The sequence below is a fragment of the Micromys minutus genome, assembly GCF_963924665.1.
Source record: "Micromys minutus genome assembly, chromosome: 14".
Lineage (NCBI taxonomy): Eukaryota > Metazoa > Chordata > Mammalia > Rodentia > Muridae > Micromys > Micromys minutus.
In genome coordinates, this window is record NC_137983.1 from 12,118,414 (window position 1) to 12,135,352 (window position 16,939).

Below are 16,939 nucleotides of genomic sequence, written 5' to 3' on the forward strand. Positions count from 1 at the left end.
TTACAAACTGTACTTAAGCATCAATTAACTTACAATATCCCATAATTTCTGGGCTAGTTGGGCACCTTGAAAGGCACAGTTGTGGATTTCCATCAGTTTCAGTGCTAGCAGCAGTTATGCTAATCAGGCATGAGAGTGAGTGACACCAGCAGCCGGCCCAAACTCAAGAGATCTGTCCTTCATCCATTGAGGTTCTTAGTTAAGACTTTGTGCCTATGAACACATTGGGGGCACAACATGTCATCCTCCAGGTGCAGGGGTAGAAATGTGCAGACTGGCAGCAGGAAGAGGGCAATTGTTTCCCTTTTTTATCGGGTACCCAGGCTTGTACAGCATGGAACTGCAGCCCATCCTAACCACTTGATGTTACAGGAAGGCTTGTCCCATGAACCCCACACCACATTTCCCCATAGGTCTTTAGTGTCACACTGGTTGGCATTGCCTTGGACTTCTCATCGACTGCAATTCTGGCCCAAGAGGCCATCAGTGACTCAGAGGTAGATGTAGTCACCACCGTGGTGCTGACTTCCTCATAGAATGTAGGAGGTTCAAAGAGAACAGATATCTACTCCTCTGGTACAGTGACAAGCTCCAGGGGAACTGTCAGCTGAAAGTCTTCCCCATATTCAGTCTTCTTTTCTTTAATTCTTCTTCTTCTTTTTCTTCTTCTTCTTCTTCTTCTTCTTCTTCTTCTTCTTCTTCTTCTTCTTCTTCTTCTTCTTCTTCTTCTTCTTCTTCTTCTTCTTTTTCTTCTTCTTCTTCTTCTTCTTCTTCTTCTTCTTCTTCTTCTTCTTCTTCTTCTTCTTCTCCTCCTCCTCCTCCTCCTCCTCCTCCTCCTTCTCCTCCTCCTGCTCCTCCTCCTCCTCCTCCTCCTCCTCCTCCTCCTCCTCCTCCTCCTCCTCCTCCTCCTCTTTCTCCTCCTCCTTCTCTTCCTCCTTCTTCTCCTCCTTCTCCTCCTCCTCCTCCACCTCCACCTCCTCCTGTACCTCTGCCTCCTTTTTCTTCTCCTTTGACTTTGTCTTAGTCTTCTTTCTTTGTGTAATGTTTTCAACCTAGCCTCTTTGGCTGTGTTAGGAACCTTCTTTAACTCGGGCATTTGATTTGTAACAATCCTTGAAAGGAGTCGTTTATAAGCATCTCATTTCTTCCTATGAGTATATCCTGGAGTCTGAGTATCTTGTGAGTTTTCCTACTTTAATTTACAACTGTTATCTTTCTCTGTTTTATTTTTTTCCTTATTGCTTTAGTCTTTGCAGAAGAAGTGTTCTGTTGACTAGACATCTGGCATTCCATTTTTCCCTCAGCTATTCTGTGCCCTGCTTCTTGCTTCCTGCAGTCTCCTTTTTGAGATTAGATGAAACCTCACAAAGAAAGTTCTTTCTGCTTTCACAATTTTTAAAAGAAAGTCTAATTAATACTGTATGTCAGAGACAGAGTTGCCATGGAAATTTTTTGTTTCTTTGAAGACTCCATTTTGTCATAGGTTGTTTTTTTGGAAACCATCTTATGAAAGAAACTTTTACTCAACAAGACATGTGGGAGGATGTCTTTTTGAGAACAGACATGTGTTGTTTTTAATGGAAACAGACTGGAAAAGGGGCATGTGATTTTTGCCAGAGTATATGCTTAAGAGTACTCATGATATTTGGAAAGGGTATTAATATCTCACAGTGGAGAGTTAATTATGCTGTGTGGTATTGGTTCTTCTTGCCACTCTTTGCTGATCATTGTTAATCATGACTTCACTTCAGAGAGAGAGAGAAATGCACCAAAATACTTCTGGTGTCTGTTTGGAAGAGCCTTGAAATTTCTTCTGGATCAAAGTGCTGCTGATGATTTGTGAACAGTGTTTACCAGTGAATCAAGCTACCACTGCTAATTTGTGTGAACTGAACTGCTGCTATCCTAACAACAAAGATTGGAATAACCCCAAGAAGTATTTATAAACAGGGCTACATCGTCTTCTGCCCTATTAACTTTTCCTTTACAGTACCTGTTTTATATGGTGGTCTAGAAGGGATGTTAAAGTTTTAAGTAAACTTAATAAAGTAGATTTTAAAAAATAGAAACCTAGTCCGGACGCAGAGCAGAGCCTGGCCTACCTGCCAGGCGGAATGGCGGCTCATAGAGGCTGAGCAACTGCAATTGGGAACAGAAAATTAGAACTTCTGTTTCCACCCGGAGGCGACTTCCGGACGCAGAGCAGAGCCTGGCCTACCTGCCAGGCGGAGCGGCTGCTCATAGAGGCTGAGCAACTGCAATTGGGAACAGAAAATCAGAACTTCTGTTTCCACCCAGAGGCGACTTCCAGATGCAGAGCGGAGCCTGGCCTACCTGCCAGGCGGAACAGCAGCTAATAGAGGCTGAGCAACTGGCGACTTCCGGACGCAGAGCAAAGCCTGGCCTCCCTGCCAGGCAGAACGGCGGCTCATAAAGACTGAGCAACTGTGCCTGATCCAGCAAACAGAAACAGAACGTTGGAACTTCTTCTCACACCCGATGACTCTGAGGCATAAAACAGGGCTTGACCCATCTGACACCTCAACCAGTGGAGAACCAGGGACACAGAACAGATACAAGGGAAAGGTAAGAACATATCACTGACAACAAAATGGCAAGAGGAAAGAGAAAGAGTATATCCCAAGGGAACCAAGACAATCTAGCAACACCAGAGCCCAGCTCTCCCATAACAGCAAACATAGGAACACAAAACACTCCAGGAAAAAAAGATACATACCTGAAATCATTCCTCAAGATGCTGATAAAGTTAGTTAAACAAGAAAGAGAGGAAAAGGAAAAAGATTCAGAAGCTTTTAAAGAAGAAACAAGAAAAACACTCAAAGAACTCAAAGAACTAGAGGAAAACAGAATCAAATAAAAAAAGGAATGGAAGAGGGAAATTAAAACAGAGATTGACACAATAAAGAAAACACTAAAAGAGATAACCCTAGAGTCAGATCACCAAAAAAAGAAATCAGGAGTCACAGAAGCAAGCATTTCCATTAGATTACAAGAGATCAAAGAGAGAAACTCAGGGGCAGAAGACAACATTGCAAATAGACAAAACAGCCAGAGAAGATGCAAAAAACAAAAAGCTCCTAACCCAAAATGTCCAGGAAATCCAAGACAAAATGAAAAGACCGAACCTAAGGATAATAGGAATAGAAGAGGAAGAAAAGTATCAACTAAGGGGCACAGTAAATATCTTCAACAAAATTATAGAAGAAAATTTCCCTACCCTCAAGAATGAGATGACCACGAGCATAAAAGAAGCCTTCAGAACTCCTAATAGGTTGGACCAGAAAAGAAATACCTCCCGACACATAATAGTAAAAACATCAAGCGCCCAAAGTAAAGAAAGAATACTGAAAGCAGTAAGGGAAAAAGGTCAGGTAACATATAAAGGCAGAACAATCAGACTCACACCCGATTTCTCAACAGAGACTATGAAAGCTAGAAGATCCGGGACAGACATCATGCACTCCTTAAGAGAGTTAGGAACAAGTGCCAGCCCAAGCTGCTATACCCAGCAAAACTATCAGTCACCATCAATGGAGAGACGAAGATATTTCAAGACAAATCAAAATTCACACAATATCTGACCACAAACCCAGCATTACAACGAATTATAGATGGAAAACCCAATACAATGAGGGAAAATACAGCCTAGTAAGAACAAGAAAACTCCTAAACAAGAAAACTAAAAGAAGAAAAAAAAAAAAAACACAGACACAACTCACCCAAAAAAGCAATAATAGCAGGAAACAGAAACAACTATTCCTTGATATCTATTAACATAAATGGTCTCAACTCTCCAATAAAGAGACATAGACAATCAGACTGGATACATAAACAAAATCCAGCCTTTTGCTGCATACAGGAAACTCATCTCAGAGACAAAGACAGACACTATCTCAGAGTAAATGGGTGGGAAAAAAACTTCCAAGCAAACAGCTCCAAAAAGCAAGCTGGAGTGGCTATTCTAATATCGAATAAATTAAATTTCCAACCAAAAGTTATCAAAAAAGATAAGGAAGGACAATTTTTACTCATTACTAAGGAAATCTGTCAGGAGGAACTCTCAATCCTTAACATATATGCTCCAAATAAAAAAATCACCCACATTCATAAAAGAAACCCTACTAAAGCTCAAAAAATACATTTCACCCCACACAATAATAGTGGGAGACTTTAATACCCCACTCTCACCAATGGACAGATCAGGGAAACAGAAACTGAACAAGGACACTGCAAAACTAGAAGAGACATTGAATCAACTAGAATTAATAGATATATACAGAACATACTATCCCAAAGTAAAAGAATACACCTTCTTCTCACCACCCCATAGCACCTTCTCGAAAATTGACCACATAATTGGACACAGAACAAGCCTCCATCGATATAAGAAGATTGAAATACTCCCATGCATCCCTAAGATCACCATGGTCTACGGCTGGTCTTTAACAACAACAAAGACAAAAAAAAGCCCACATACACATGGAAACTAAACAATGCTCTGTTAAATAATAGCGGGGTCAAAGAAGAAATAAAGAAAGAAATTAAGGATTTTCTAGAATTCAACGAAAATGAAAACACAACATACCCAAACCTATGGGATGCAATGAAAGCAGTACTGAGAGGAAAACTCATAGCTCAAAGTGCTTCCAAAAAGAAACTGGAGAGAGCTCACATCAGCAACCTGACAGCACAGCTAAAAGCCCTAGAACAAAAGGAAGCAGATATACCCAAAAAGAGTAGACGGCAAGAAATAATTAAAATTAGGGCAGAAATAGATCAAATAGAAACAAAAAGAACCATTGAAAAAATCAACAAAACCAAGAGTTGGTTCTTTGAGAAAATCAACAAGATTGATAATCCCCTAGCCAGACTAACTAGAGGAAAAAGAGAGAGTACCCAAATTAACAAAATCAGAAAGGAAAGTGGGGACATAACAAGTGAAAATGAGGAAATTCAAGAAATCATCAGATCCTACTGCAAAAACTTATACTCCACAAAATTGGAAAATCTGAAGGAAATGGATGAATTCCTAGACAGATACAAGGTCCCAAAATTAAACCAGGACCAAGTAAACCATCTAAATAACCCTATAACACCTAAAGAAATAGAAAAAGTCATCAAAAGCCTCCCAACCAAATAAAGCCCAGGTCCAGACAGGTTCAGTGCAGAATTTTATCAGACTTTTATTGAGGATATAACACCAATACTCGCCAAACTATTCCAAAAGATAGAATCAGATGGAATATTACCCAACTCATTTTTTGAGGCTACAATAATTCTCGTACCTAAACCACACAAAGACCCTACAAGGAAAGAGAACTTCAGACCAATCTCACTTATGAACATTGATGCAAAAATACTCAACAAAATCCTCGCAAAAAGAATCCAAGAACACATCAAAACGATCATTCATCATGACCAAGAAGGCTTCATCCCTGGGATGCAGGGATGGTTTAACATAAGGAAATCCATCAACGTAATCCACCATATAAAAAATCTCAAAGACCAAAATCACATGGTCATATCACTAGACGCTGAGAAAGCATTCGACAAAATCCAACACCCCTTCATGTTAAAAGTCCTGGACAGAACAGGAATCCAAGGCCCATATTTAAACATAATAAAAGCAATATACAGCAAACCAACAGCCAACATCAAACTTAATGGCAAGAAACTTTAAGCAATCCGACTAAAATCAGGGACTCGACAAGTCTGCCCACTCTCCCCCTACCTATTCAACATAGTACTGGAAGTCCTGGCTGGAGCAATTAGACAGCAAAAGGAGATCAAGGGGATACAAATCGGAAAGGAAGAGATAAAAACATCACTCTTTGCCGATGACATGATAGTGTACTTGAGTGACCCCAAAAATTCCACCAGAGAACTCCTACAGCTGATAAACAAGTTAAGCAAAGTGGCTGGATACAAAATTAACTCAAACAAATCAGTAGCCTTCCTGTACTCAAAGGACAAACATGTGGAGAAAGAAATTAGGGAAAACGGACACTTCACAATCGTTACAAAAACTATGAAATACCTTGGTGTGACTCTAACTAAGCAAGTGAAGGACCTGTATGACAATAACTTCAAGCCTCTAAAGTAAGAAATTGAGGGGGATCTCAGAAAATGGAAAGATCTCCCATGCTCATGGATTGGAAAATCAACATCTTAAAAATGGCCATCCTACCAAAAGCATTCTACAGATTCAATGCAATCCCCATCAAAATTCCAACCCAGTTTTTCATGGAATTGGAAAGATCAATGTGCAATTTCATATAGAATAACAAAAGACCTAGAATAGTGAAATCCATCCTCAACACCAAAAATCATCTGCGGGAATCACTATCCCTGACCTCAAGCTATATTACAAGGCAATTGTGCTGAAAACTGCATGGTACTTGTACAGAAATAGGCATGTGGATCAATGGAATAGAATAGAAGATCTAGAAATGAGCCCTCATGTATATGGTCACCTGATTTTTGACAAAGGAGAAGTAAACATTCAATGGAAAAAGGACAGCCTATTCAACAAATGGTGCTGGTCCAACTGGCACTCAGCATGCAAAAGAAGGAAAATAGACCCGTTCTTATCTCCTTGTACAAAGCTCAAGTGTAAGTGGATCAAAGATCTCCACATTAAACCAGATACACTGAAACTATTAGATGAGAAAGTAGGGAAAACCTTAGAACACCTAGGTACAGGAGAAAATTTCCTGAACAAAACACCAATGGCTCAAGCTCTAAGGTCAAAGATTAACAAATGGGAATTAATGAGATTGCAAAGTTTCTGTAAGGCTAAAGACATCGTCAAGAAAAAAAAAACGGCAACCAACAGAATGGGAAAAGATCTTTACCAACACCACATCAGATAGAGGCCTAATATCCAAGGTGTACAAGGAACTCAAAAAGCGAGATACCAGAGAATCAAATAACCCTATTAAAAAATGGGGTACAGAGCTTAACAAAACTTTTTCAGTTGAGGAACACCGAATGGCCAAGAAACATCTGAGGAAGTGCTCCACATCCTTAGCCATCAGAGAAATGCAAATCAAAACAACCCTGAGATTCTACCTCACACCAGTCAGATTGGCCATGATCCAAAACTCAGATGACAGCAGATGCTGGCGAGGCTGCGGAGAAAGAGGAACACTTCTCCACTGTTGGTGGGGTTGCAAGCTAATACAACCACTCTGGAAATCGGTCTGGCGATACCTCAGAAAATTGGATATAGTACTACCTGAAGACCCATTTATCCCACTTCTGGGCATATACCCCAGAGACACTTTAATACACAACAAAGATATATGCACCACAGTGTTCATAGCGGCTCTATTTATAATAGCCAGAAGCTGGAAGGAACCCAGATGTCCTTCAGAAGATGAATGGATTCAAAAATTGTGGTACATATACACAATGGAATACTACTCAGCCACCAGAAACAATGACTTAACCAAATTCTTGAGAAAATGGCTGCATCTAGAGAATATCATCCTGAGTGAGATAACCCAGCCACAAAAGAACAGACATAATATGCAGTCACTTATAGTGGGATGCTAACCCCAGAGGCTTGCACTCCCCCAGAAACAACTCACAGACTGTATGAAGTCCAAGAAATAAAGAAAACAAAAAAATATACATATATTTACAAACAAGAAGACTTTGACTGTTTCCATGTTTCGTTTTGTTTTGCATGTACTTTATGCTTATTGTAATTATTGGGTTTTCAATGCGTATTGTCGGGCCCTTGAAAAAAATCAAGTACTGCCTAAAAAAAATATATTCACATGGTTTTTTGTGAAAAATTATTTTAATGTCAGAAAAAACAGTACTGACAAAAAAGTATAATTTTAAGCAAAAAAATGTTTAAAATCTGTACATTTATCTTTGTTTTGTAAAATAAATTCGTTTAGAAAAAAAAAAAAAGACAGACATCTCAGAACATGCATAGAATGTGTTACTTCCAACTGTGGTCAGAGAATTCTTATTGTGGCAGGTGCTGTTACTGTAGAAACATATGTATGTTCAGATAACTAAGAATAAAGAAACTTTGAGTGCTTCTACAAAAAAAAAAAAAAAAAAAAAAAAAAAATAGAAACCTAGACTTAGGGAAAATTCTCATATCAGTACAAAAGCAACACAACTTATTAGTGGATCATTCTCCAATAATAAGAAGTTTGAAGAGGGATGCTGGGGGCTTGGTTTGGAACATCCAAAATTAAAAAATAATAAAATCAGGCTACAAAGTTGATGTGGGAATACTTCGACATTTTACTTGTTTTAAAAAAGGTTTAGAAATTATTCATGCTTGTGCATTTATTAGTTTTTGGACATGATGAAGTTTTGGGGTATTATAGTTATCTGGATGTTCATTATTTCTACCTTTATGTTTAACATTAATTACTTACTATTTTTTTTGCTATCCATTTTCTGTGAGGTACTTTCTGTAAGAGCACTGGCTTTTTAACTGTATTTTCACAATTATCCCCTTGATGCTGAACCTGTGGAATTACATGTGCTTTTAATCTTCTTTGCTGTGGCTTTGTAATAATTTAGAGAAAAAGTCAGATAAATATTTTTGAGAATGTGCAAGCTTGTTCACAAGAAATGATAATTGTATAAAAGACTTCAGTGAGGAGACTCATATTGTCTACTTGCAACTGTGGCATCCTACTGCACAGAAACATACCCATAATATTAATAAGTTACAGTTGTATTTAACAAAGATAAATTAAATTAAATGTAGAGTTTTAATTATGATTTTAATCACTTTATTTAACATGAACATTAAAATTTAAATTTAAACAATGGCAATATACATTGGTCACTATAATAGAATTAGAAAACTAAATTCTACTTGATTACAATTATAAGTGAATCCTGGAGTTATGTTTTGACAATAAAAAATGTTATCTTCATATTCTTCTAATTAATTGTTTACTATGCTATCAAAATGTTATTAATGTTCACTAATATAGTTTTACATTTTTATTACACACTCTCTGTATTTACATTTGAAATGTTATCCACTTCCCCCACCACATTCCCATGCCCCCTACCCTTCCACTTGTCTTCACAAATGTGCACTCGATCCTAATCATGTTCTCCACCTAACTGCCTTGGAATTCCCCTACCTTGGGAAAATGTGCCCTCCCTTCACAAAGCCTTCTTCTCACATTGATGCCAGCCACTGCTATCTTCAGCTATATATGAAACTGAGGACATAGGACTCTCAATGTGTGCTCAAAGGTTGGTGCTTTAGCCCATGTGAGTTTTAAAGGGTTTGGTTGGTTGATAATGTTGTTCTTCCCATGAGGTTGTAACTCCTTTTAGCTCTTTCAGTCCTTTCTTTAGCACATTCATTGGAATTCCTGTGTTCACTCCAACAGTTAGCTGAAAACATGCTCATCTGTATCTGAATGACTCTGGCTGAGCCCCTGAAGAAGCAGCTCTACCCACTTCCTGCCAGTAAGTACTTCTTGGCATCAGTGATAGCACTTGGGTTTACTGGCTGCACATGGGGGTCGATCCATGTGGGAGGCTGCCTCTGAATGACATTTTTTATCAATCCCTGTTTCTCTATTTGACCTTATATTTTCTCTTGTGATGGTTTTGTTCTCCCTTCTAAGAAGGAATAAGGCATTCCCATTTTGGCCTTCCTTCTATTTGAGCTTAATAAAATCTCTGAATTTTTTCTTTGGGTATTCAAAGCTTTCTGGGAATAGTATCTCCTAAACATTGAGAGCATAATATCTGTGTTCTTTTGTAACTGGGTTACCTCAGTTAGGATAATATTCTCTAGTTCCATCCATTTGCATAGGAATTTTATGAAGTCACCTTTTCTAATAGATGAGTAGCACTACATTGTATAAATGTATTACACTTTCTGTATCCATTTCTCTGCTGAAGGACATCTAGCTTGTTTTCTGCTTCAGGCTATTATAAATAAGCCTGCTATTAACATGGTGGAGCATGTGTCCTTGGTATATATTAGAGCATCTTTGGGGTATATGCCCAGGAATGAAACAGCTGAGTCTTCAGGTAGTACTATATCCAATTTTCTGAGGATTGACTTGACTGATTACCCGTGTGGTTGTATGAGCTTACAACCCCACAAGTGGCGGAGTGTTTCTCTTTCTCTGCATCTTTTCCAGCACCTGTTATCATCTTAATTTTTGATCTTAGCCATTCTGACTGGTGTGAGGTAGAATTTGGGGTTGTTAAAATTTGCATTTCCCTGATGACTAGGGATGTTGAATATTTCCTTAGGTTCTTCTCAGACATTTGGTATCCCTCAGTTGAGAATTTTTTGTTTATCTCTGTTATTTTTTTAAATATCATTTTTAATAGGATTGCTTGATTCTCTGGAGTCTACTTTCTTAAATTCTTTGTGTGTGTTGTATATTAGACTTCTGTTAGATGTACAATTACTAAAGATTTTTTTCTTTTTTAATAAATTGAAACACTTTATTTTAAAAAGCAATGATAAATGTACAAATTTTAAGCATTTTTGCATAAAAGTATATGAATACATTTTGTAAGTACTTGATTTTTAAAGTTTTGATAGCATGCATTAAAAACTTAATAGTTACAATGAGCATAAAGTACATGTAAAACAAGATGCAACCTGGAAATAGTCAAGGTTTTCTTGGTGTGTAAAGATTAAGCATAATGGTTTTTCTTTTTCTTTTTTTGGACTTCATATAGTCTGTGAGTTATTTCTTGGGTGTTCAAAGCTTTCTGGGGTTAGTATCCAATTATCAGCGACTGCCTATTTTGTCTGTTCTTTTGTGACTGAGTTACCTCACTCAGGATGATATTCTTTAGTTGCATTTGAAATCTGTTGGCTGTCGTCTTGTCTTCTTGACAGTGTCTTTAGCCTTACAGAAATTTTGCAATTTCAAGGTCCAATTTGTCGATTCATGATCTTAGAGTATAAGCCATTGGTATTCTGTTCAGGAAAATTTTCCCTGTGCCTTTGTATTCTAAACTCTTCCCCACTTTCTCTTCTAATAGTTCTGTGTGCCTGGTTTTATGCAGAGGGTTTTTTATCCACTTGCACTTGAGTTTATACAAGGAGATGGGGAAGGATATATTTGCATTCTTCTGCATGTTGACTGCCAATTAAACAAACTCTGTGTTAAGGAGGCTGTCCTTTTTTCATTTAATGTTTTCAGATTTTTTTCAAAGACCAAGTAACTATGGGTGTGTGGGTTCCTTTATGGAACTTCAATTAAGTTCCATTGATATGTCTGCCTATTTCTGTACCAATGCCATGCAATTTTTAGTACAATTTCTTTGTAATATAGCTTTTGATCAGGGATGGTGATTCCCCGGAAGTTCTTTTATTGGTGAGAAGAGATTTCACTACCCTAGGTTTTTGTTATTCCAGATGAATTTGCATTTTTCCAATCTGTGAAGAATTGAGTTGGAATTTTGATAGGGATTGCTTTTTAGATTGCTTTTTGCAAGAGGGCTATTTTTACAGATTTGATTCTTCCAATTCATGAGGATGGACAATTTTTCCATCTTCTGAGATTTTCTTCAATTTCCTTCTTCAAAGATCTGAAGTTCTTGTCATACAGGTATATCATTTTCTTAGTTAGGATCACACCAAATTATTTTATATTGTTTTTGACTATTGTGAAGGGTGTCTTTTATTTAATTTTTCTCAGCATTTTTTGTCTTTGAGAAGGGGATTTGTTTGAGTTAATTCTATATCCAGCTACTTTCCTGAAGTTGTTTATCAGCTGTAAAAGTTCTCTGGTGGAATTGTTATTGTTACTTAAGTAGACTATTATATCATCAGCAAATAGTGATATTTTGGCTTCTTCCTTACCAACTTTTATCTCTTTTACTTCTTTTTGTTGTCTAATTGCTGTAGTCAGGATTTCTACTACTATATTGAATAGATAGTGAGAGAGTGGGCAGCCTTGTCTACTCCCTGATTTTAGTGGGATTGCTTCAAGTTTCTCTCCATGTAGTTTGATGCTGGTTACTTGTTTGTTGTATATTGCTTTTACTGTATTTAGGTAGAAGCCTTGGAAGCCTTGGATTCCTGATCTTTTCAAACCTTTTCACTTAAAGAATTATTAAATTTAGTCAAATGCTTTCTCAACATATAGTGAGATGATCATTTTTTAAGTTTGTTTATATGGTGGAATATGTTGATGGGTTTTCATATATTGAACAAAACCTGTATCTCTGTGATGAAGCCTACTTGATCATGGTGAATGATCCCTTTGATGAGTTCTTGAATTTGCTTTGCGAAAATTTTATTGAGTATTTTGCTATAAATGTTTTTGAGGGAAATTGGTCTGAAGTTCTCTTTCTTTGTAGGGTGTTGAAGTTTCCCACTATTATTGTTTGTGGTATAATATATGATTTGAGCCTTAGTAGGGTTTCTTTTGTGAATGTCAGTGCCCTTGCATTGGGAGCATAGATATTCAGGATTGAGAGTTCATCTTGTTCTCAGTGTTGTAGCACTTCTGATACCTCTGCTGTTACTACCTAAATCTTTGCAAGTCATCATGTTCTCACCTCGGGAGGTGAATTAAATATGCCTCTAGCCCATGTTCCTTTCTGGGGCACAAGGAGATACTGAAAGCACTCAATATACCTGAGCTTGGTGTGTTTGAGCTACCATAGAACTTTCAATTCTGTATCTGTAAGCTGTGGTGCTTGAGAGTACCTGGCACCAGCGTGTCATGTAGCCCTTTTACATTTATTTTATTTACTGCAACAGGTTTTGTGTGTTTAATATTGGTTGTGTGTTTTTTCACTTTGTGCTGTAATTGAAATTGTAAGATGGATTCACAAAAATGAAACTATGGTAAATTCTGATATTAAACAACTTACCCTACTGGGTAATTTTCCAAATGATACTGGCCACATACATATTAACAGTAGAGAGATAAACAGCATAAATTTAAAATATTTCCAATTGAGAATGTATTCCCACTCCAGCTGACACAACTAGGATTCTACCACAAACAAAGTTATGGAAGACTTTAAATCTAGCAGTAAACTTTTCATTCTAGATCCTAAACATCAGTTCAGAAGCCCACAAATGTGTCAAATGAAAGTAAGTTCATACAGGTAAACACTGAGAACCTTGATGCCCTCCTGGAATGCCTATTGAAGGCAGACCATATTGTATTCCCAGAGATCCAGAGACACTAGAGAATACATGAAAAGTTAACACTGTATTTATGATATTGTTGGCTCTAGATATTAGAAAAAATTCAAAGATTAGAAGGTTTTGGACGTAAGAATAGATTTTAGATACTGGAAGTAGTTCACCAGATATCAATTTTATGGATAGCCAAAAAGGTAAAAAGGTTGACAAGTTGCGACCCTATAAGACAGCCCCTAAAATATACCATTCTTATGTGAAAACTGGGAAAGAACCATTAGACAGGTACCCACCATTAAAGAAAGTTCCATGTGCCTTCTTTAAGGAAAAACATTGACATTGGAATAATAAAATGTTTCCAAATAGAAAAAAGAAAAGAAAAGAAAGAAAGAAAAAGTCTGAAGCAATTAATTTACTTTTTTTTTCTTTTTTTTTTTTCTGAAGACTAGGCCAGCCTGCTGACTGAGCAAGATATGGCAGTCTAGGAAGTGAAAGAATAAAACTTTCTCTTATCTCAGGATTACTGCCTAGGTAATTGATCTTTGAAAATGAATTAAAACTCACTAGGTTTAATTATGCCTTATGGTCCCTAAACTAAAACAGTATGTGACCTTCTGCCTAAATTTGAAATTTCTACTTCTTCTGTCTTAAGGACTGCAAAGATTCACAATTGTACCTATGATCACCTAGCCATATTGTATTGTTTTTCTCACTTTCTAATAGAAGAACCTATTTCTATCCCAGGGAAACAATCAGACTGTTTTTCAGATGTGTAGTAGAGATTTAATGGAGTGTTGGAAGATCCGAAGTCCTTGTTGCTAGCTAAATAACCAGAAACTATAGTTGTTCAGTAAACAAATGCAAGCACACCTTTTTGGATCAAGCAATACCTCATGGCTCTAGAAGCAAAAAAAATATATATATATATCATTGTTCAAATGTCCCAACTCATGGAGTTCGTCATCCTAGCCCCTGCCAGTCACCCTGAAACATACCACTCTGGCCTGTCAAGAAACCTTTCAACCATGATTATAGGTGGGTCCAGGACCTAAAACAGCCAAACAAGATACTTATTCCACAGTCCCAAACCAATGTATCTTGGTTAGTTTGTATTATGTGGAGAAATCTTGGGCTTGAAAAGTATTTTTAAACCAGCAGAAGTGAATCAAACTACCTTTGCTTTCAAATAGTTTTAGTTGGAAGATATAAGAGTCAGTTTGCTTTTGTTAGTTACCTTAGGATTTATGAAGTCCCCATCTGTGTTTTGAGGGCTCTAAGTTCCAATCTCTTATTACTCCACCAGAAATCTCCTGAGACAACACTTTAGCAGCATGTAGATGATCTCGTCTTACTGACAGAAAGTTAGACAGATTGTAGATAGACTACTGATGAACCACTGTAGGTCCTTGGGACATTATCTTACAGAGTATCAATTCCAACTTTTTACTTCAAGGATCAATTAATTTTTTAGTAACTTAATGGTAGAAAAGAAGCCTGTCTCAGAGCCAGATTAGTGATTTTTCAAATCCCAAATCCAAAATTGAAAGTCTGGTCAGAGAGTTCTAAGGAGTAGTCAGGAAGTAGGCAGTCATAGTCAGACTAGGTGGAACGTTATATTTGCAAGCTGGTCTATTCCTAGGGGATTATAGTTATTGTATGTACAGGAGGATCAGACAGAATCACCTTTCTAGACCTTGGTGAAATATATGGCATGTCTAGACAGAGAGGTTGAAAAATGGAGCATAGAGATTGGGGATTTACAGGTTTATATTATTTTATTATAAATTACATTTTTATTTGTAGAATGTAATATGTGTATGCATTTGTGTGTGTGTGTGTGTGTGTGTGTGTGTGTGTGTGCACGTGTGAGCACACATCTTCATCACATGTGTGATGGCAGAGATTTGTGCAACAATGTAGAACCTGTAGAATTCAGAAAAATGTTGCTTTCCCCAGTGCTGGAGTATCAAGTGATTTTTAGATACCTAGCATTGGTACACAGAAAATACAAACCTGGGTCTTCTGTAGTAGCTGATATATATATATGTATATATATATATATATATATATATATATATATATATATATATATATGTATGTATGTATATGTATATATATATGCTGGATTTCTCTTTTATTATTTTTGTTTTGTTTTTATAGGGAGTAGGATAGTTTTGTGTTCCCTTGTTCTGTTCACTGAAGCAGCTGACTTATTTAATTATATAAGGCAGCTGTTGTACAAGGGCAGCAGCTGTTTTGCATAATGTCTATTTACTTTGCCATAATACAATTTGAGAGGCCATTATAAATCTATCTTTGATGCCAACCCCATATTTCCTCTGAAAGTTTTGTAGGCCATGAATTTTTATGTCCAATGGATCTTGAAGTGACAAAGTAAACCAAAATAAAATCATGATATTGCTCCCTGAATTTATGATTTCTGAGTTATAGTAAACAGATAATTGGTCCTCTGTTTACATAGTAAGAATGTCTGTAAAGTGTGGTTATTATAAGACATTGAGCATAATATTGCACACAAGGCTTTATATTAAAGCAGAATTTATATGTTTCTCTGGGCATACTTGTTTTCCTCTCCTTTTTCACATTTGGCATTCTTCTTTTGTCAGTTTTTTTCACATTTTCAAATTTGAAATAACAGTAGAATATTTGCCAAAGTAGGTACAAATGAACTTGGGAATTATTCTATGATTCAAGGTAATTGCTCCTTAGTGGAACATATTTATTCTATATGAATTAGACTTTTGGAAAAATGGGCATGATTATCACCATCCTTCCTCTAGGATGTAGTTCTTACTGGCTCAAGAAGAAACAACATTGTGAGATGATCTGTCTTCATGTGATAAGACTACACAAACAGCTAGAATCTCGTGAGAAGTCATGGAAGAACTATGCTCTTCAATGCAATGAATTAGGAACTACTGTAAGGGGACAGCAAACAGCTAAGTGTCTAATTCCAAATCACTCTTTCTGCAGTTAAGGTTGGGAATGTCCAGAATTTAACATAATCTTAACATAAATGTGTTGGTGGCTCAAAAACAAGGAGTTGCAATAAGGCATATTCTCTAGTTTACCATTTAGGAGATATATGATTATTTGGAGGTGGTATATGTTGAATAATTTCTTATACATCAACATTTACTAATTACAATTTAAGCACATCTTAAGTGTTTGCTTCTGCAACTGTACTTGGCCTATTCCCATTTTCTAATGAAGCTACTCTGTAAATCACAATGTAACTATGCTGGCTTGTAAGGTCAGGTATTCCTCTACCCCTACTACTCTATAGCATCCCACATGCACAAATAATCTTTGAAAGCCACCTCTATAGCCACAGTATTTCTGTAGATGCTAGTGATCAAGACAAACCTCTGGGAGAATAATACAAGCATAATAAATAAGATAGTTTAAACTATAGTTTTTGATACATAGTTTTACCTAAAACTGAATGTACTATGCTTATGCTACATTAGTTATGTGAAAACTCCATTTCTATCACACATATTTAAATTCTTAATATTGTTGTATAATCTGTTTATAGATAGATAGAAAGATAGATATATATAAATATAGATAATATAGATATAGATATAGATATATAGAGAGAGATAGCTCATTAATTTGTAAGTCTTTTGTTCTTTAATGCAATAATTTCATTTCGTATTGAGGTATAATGCACGATATTATATACCAATTATTTTATAAAATTATTCATTTAGACTCATTCTTATTAACACAGAAAGTAAATCATCTGATTGAGAACTAGCT